We start from the raw sequence: 5,439 nt of genomic DNA on the forward strand, positions 1-5,439 counted from the left end.
CAGAGCCCGATGCGGGGCTCGAACTCATGGACTGTGAGATCATGACCTGAGCTGAAGTTGGATGCTCAACCGACTGAGCCACCCAGGTGCCCCGGGTTGCTGTTTTAGATCAGTTGGTCAAAGGGATCTCACTGAGAAGATGACATTGGCGTAAAGACCCGAAGGAAGTAAGGGAGCCAGCCACGCAAATATCTGGAAGAAGAGCCTTCCAGGTAGAGAAAAGAGTGATTGCAAAGGCCCTGAGGTGCATCTGAGCAGCAGAGAGGAGGCCAGTGTAGCTAGGGTGAGTGAATAGTTCATCCAGCAAGTATTTATGGAGCCCCTACTCTTTGGGGAATAAACAAATGAGCACAATGTCTGGCACATAGTCAGCTCTTAGCACATGTAACTGTTTTCATCACTGTCGTTATCACTATTTTCTCTGGATCTCTCCCACCGTCACCACTTGGCAGTATCCAGCCCCAAACCTGGCATCTAATAAGAGCTCAGTAACTGCCTAGTGAACTGAATCTCACTGTCCTGTGCAGGCTGGGTCCCTAACCATTAACACCCAGTTATCCCTTGAAATTGAACGGTACCAGAGACTTATTGTTTCCTTACATTGGCCTTTTGCTCTGAAAATCCTTAGGTCTTAAAACGATACCAGAACTGTATGTAAATGCAGTATTCTATTGCTTTGGTTGAATTCCTCAACCTGCAAAAAGGTAGGGAGGGGAGTCTAGTAGTTGAGATTCTGTGACTTCTGATAAGCCCTGGGCCGCTTCATTTCATAGGGACCCCTTAGGGGAACAGCACATTCCGGGTTTATCAGCTTTGGGCTATCACATGGGACCCAGCAGCCAGAACTAGGTGCCTGCTGTTTACAACCCAGATGAGCCTCGGAAAAGATTTCACCTAGAAGGGGGTGGATGAGAGTGAGGCCACTAGGTGCTCCCCGGAAGCTTTCACACACAATGATCATCACAGTAATTCAGGAGACCTGCCCAGCACGTGGAAGAGATTGAGTCAGTAATGAACTAATGAACTCCCCTCTGAACCTCTGTCAGCCAGGAGATTTCAAGTCTCTTGGAAAGGCAGATCCTTAATGACTCAAGGCCCTCTTGCTCCAATAAGCCTAGGTCCTATTGTTCTTTCTTCAAGTGAAAGAAATCCCACCCTTCTTTTGACCTATTTGTCAGAAGTGAAGGGGGAGCGGACGAGCACTCCACTCGGAGGAAACTTTCAATTCAGTTGCAACACGACTTTGGTGCGTTCATCTCCCGCCCAGCCACCCACTCAGAAGCTCAAGCCCCTCCATCATCCAGAAACTTCCAAGACCCCGCCTTAAAATACTGCACTTTTAGGGTGTGACCGGTGTACCAAGCAGAAGTGCCCTTCTTCCGTTGTCACAGTGTTACCTCTCGTTCCCAAACACACCCTCCCTGTTGGCAGGCTGGCTTGCTTCTCCATCTCTCTCTCTCTCTCTCTCCTCTCGGGTACCATGCAAGTTTCTCTTTTTTTTTTAATGTTTATATTTATTTATTTTGAGAGAGAGAGAGAGAGAGCAGGGGAAGGAGGGACAGAGAGAGAGGGAGAGAGAATCCCAAGCAGGCTCCGCACCATCACTAACACAGGGCTTAATCCCATGAACTGCGGGATCATGACCTGAACTGAAAACAAGAGTCGGCCACTTAACCGACCGAGCCACCCAGGTGCCCCACCATGCAACTTTCTATCTTCTAGACTGAATAAGTTTGTTCTTCTTTTCCACCTACCAAATCTGCTCTTCCAGGAAGAGAGCACTGGCTTAAGAGTAAGAAAGTCATTTTAGAGAAAAGTAAGACCTGGGCCCAGTGTGTTTTCATGATCGACTTAAAGTCACATAGCTTACTCCTATCAAGAGTTAGGGTTTGAGACACATGCTTCTGATTCCAAACTCCTCTCCCTTTCTCCCCATCCTCACTGCCTCTTGGATGAGTGACCTCCAAAGAATACCGATTAGCCTCCTAATTAGCATTCCTCCAAGGAGTACTAATTAGCACCCAAAAATAAATATTTGGTGTCAACTTATATGCAGGGCAGCACGGAAAACTGTTTTCAAGTGAGTGCTATAGAGAGGCCAGTTCCAAAGTACTTGTCAAACAGAAGTGATATCAATAAATATTTGTCAAATCGCTGAATGAATACCAATGGCATGAAGTTAAGGCAGGTGGATCTTCGGAGAAGTGATGGCATTTTCCATTCTGGAGAAAGGAGATTCTTTCTCTGTAAACAGATTTGCGTGAGAATTTTCTTTCATAAAAGTGACTCTGCCTGCCTTATTTTCACAACAGCCATCCTTGGTTTATAGACTAAGCTGCCCAGGAGCTGGGGTTATCTTTGCTACTGAGCCAAAGTGGCCTACAGTGAAGCCAGATTTTGCCTTTGCCAAGTTTATGAAGGCAAGACCCTTGGGAAGTCCAAAGCTTCTCTACATTTCTCTAAGGAAGGAAGGTTTGTCTCCAAAAAGGTATAGCTTCTGGGAAGGCTGCTGAAATGTCCGGAACTAAAGGCCACTTGGACCTCTCTTTGTTTCTCATCCTGACATGTATTTGCATGTTTTCTCTAGAAATATCTTGCATCAGTTCATCTCAAAGGCAGCCATGAGGCAGGTCTGGCATGGGCCAAAGGCTTGGTCAAGAGGAAGAAAGGAGAATTAATTAAAATGTCAGGTGCTGAGCCAGGCATTTTATACTTGATTTCCCACTGATTCATCACAATCCTATAAGGTAACTATTAAGTTTGTTTAGGACAGAAAAATAAGATTCAGAGAAGACCAGTGGTCTGCCCCAATCACACAGCCTGCAAATGGCATAAATGGGATTAAAACCTATGTCTGCCTGAGTCCAGAGTCCATGCTCCTTCTACTCTCTCTCAGAGGCTTCCTGGACCTACAGTTCAATTGGGCTTGGCATTGACACCTCCCTCAGTCTGCTCCCTATTCATCTGACTAGCTTTATCCCCTGAAGTTTCCCATATCAGCAGTGCCCAGGGAGCTTTTTAAAAACTAGGTAAACCCTAGTCTCATATCAACCTACCAGTGGAAGAGCCTAAACATGGGTACTTCTTTAAAGCTGCCTGGTCAACAGGTATGTCCATCCCTGGTTAAGAATCATTGCAATATATTGGGGCACCTGGGTGGCTCAGTCGGTTAAGCGCCCGACTTCAGCTCAGGTCATGATCTCATGAGTTCAAGCCCTGTGTCAGTCTCTGGGCTGACAGCTCAGCCTGGAACCTGCTTCAGATTCTGTGTCTCCCTTGCTCGTGCTCTCTCTCTCTCTCTCTCTCTCTCTCAACGATAAATAAACATTAAAAAAAAATTTAATAAAAAAAAAGAATCACTGCACTAGACGGACTCTTTATTCCAGAAAAGCTCTACCCCACCCCCATATATGCCCATACTTCTCTCTTCCTCACCATTTTCCATACATATTCCTTAAATTCGGCAAATCCAGTTTCCCTTCAACAACCCCCACCTCACCTCTCCAGTGAGCAAAATTCATTCTGTCATCTCTACAAATCAACGGAGAAAGGAAGACTTCATTAAGTCCAATGTTGGCAAAAAAAAAAAAAAAAAAAAAAAGAAAAAGAAAAGAAAAGAAAAAAAAAAGACCCATTTAGATGCTCAGCTCACCCACACACTACAATAAATTACAAATAAATTAAATCATTCAATACAAAGTTTCAAGCCTAGAAAAACAGGAAATAAATAAAATGAATATTAGCTTAGAATATGGGTAGGGGAAATGGAATTGTAAGCATGAGAGAAAAAGTTTTTATTAAAGGGAAAGTGGATCCGATTTAACTACACAAAAATGTAAAGCTACCTATTAAAAAAAGAAGGATAGCATATAGGAAGAATTTTTGCTGTAAATATGACCGACAAAAGTTAGTAATATTATCTTCTAAAAAGACCATACGAATAGGATAAGAGCTCTGAAGATGGGAAACTATCTTGTTTGGTCTTGTATTTCCTGTGTCTGTAGACACTTGGCCTACAGTAAGGCCGCACGATTTTTTTTTACCCCAACACCCAGGGTTAGTTGTCTCACCGCTTCGAAGAATGAAGAGGAGGACACAGAATAAAATGAGCAGCAGGCAACAGTTTATTTGAGTTTGAGAAAGAATAGAATGAAAGGTCTCTTTGCAGAGAGGTCGTTCGAAGGTGAATACCCGCGGCACTAGGCATGGGACCTTGTTTTATAAGGTTCTGGTCAACCCTCCCTCCCCTTCCCCCTTGTTCCTTCTCACGTCCTACACTTATTGACTCGATTGAGCTCTAGGTGCTGGGTTGTCCATTCCTGACTGGCTCAATTCCATTGTATGAGGGGCGGTCTATGGCCATATCCTTCCTTGTGGGGCATGCGTTTTATGGTCTACTTACTTGTAGTCAGGTCTTTTGTCAAATTCCTGAGGGAAACCTGAGGGGGAGTAGGTGGGGCCTGTTACATTCTTAAGAGGAACCTTACACCAGAGGGGGTTTGGCCGGAGTCAGACACTCCCAGCCTTGTTCCAAAATATGTGTTTTTCCCCACCCAGGGACCTCAGGTCCTAACCTTTCCCTCTCTGCCTACTGAATCCTATCTTTTCCTATCATAGTAGTACTTGTTGAAGAAGAGATTTTTTTTTTTTAACCTAAAACCTCAGGAGATTGAGTGAAAAAAAGAAGACATAAAAATCAGTCACAGAAGAAGAAATATGATTATTTAACACATGGGAGCATATTGCAGACCTCACTTGTGATATGAGAAATAGAAGTATTTAAAATACTGATGGGCTATTATTTTTGTCTAAGAAATTAGCTGAGATTTTTTTTTTAACTATAAAATATAATACTAAGGCGAATGGGATGAAATAGCCCTTTAATGCTGTCATTGATTCAGCCACTTTGAAGACTCGTAGAAATGGGAACCAGGTTCTGATAGTATTGAGATGGTCACTGTAATGGGAATTACTGGTTTTGTCTGACCAGAAACTCAACCTCCCCCTTCTGACAGACCCCATGACCCTCAGACAATGCACCTATCCTGGTCAGCCTTCACTGGGATTCTTCAAACCAGCCCTGTCTGGAAGAGAAGCCCTTTTTCCCCTCTGGACACGGACATGATTGAGGACATGATTCTGGAAGCTGCCAGTAGTCTCTTGTAATATGGAAGGAGTATATCTATAGTAGGAAAAAAATAGGTTGGTTTGCAGGGAATCCTGTTAGCATTAGACTCCCCGGTACCCGTCATTCCTGAGGTCATTTTCCGTGTCTGGGCTCTTCTCACAGGGTAGTGACCTGAGTCCATCATCTCTCCCACCCTTAGTGTACCATAGTAGGCTCTTTCTGGCTTTCAGGCCCATGCAAGTCTGAAAACACTGCAGATCGGTGCCTCTAACCACCCCCCGCCCCTGCCGCAGCCCCCGTCCAAGGGCCAG

The sequence above is a fragment of the Panthera uncia genome, chromosome B4, assembly GCF_023721935.1.
Source record: "Panthera uncia isolate 11264 chromosome B4, Puncia_PCG_1.0, whole genome shotgun sequence".
NCBI classification, from domain to species: domain Eukaryota; kingdom Metazoa; phylum Chordata; class Mammalia; order Carnivora; family Felidae; genus Panthera; species Panthera uncia.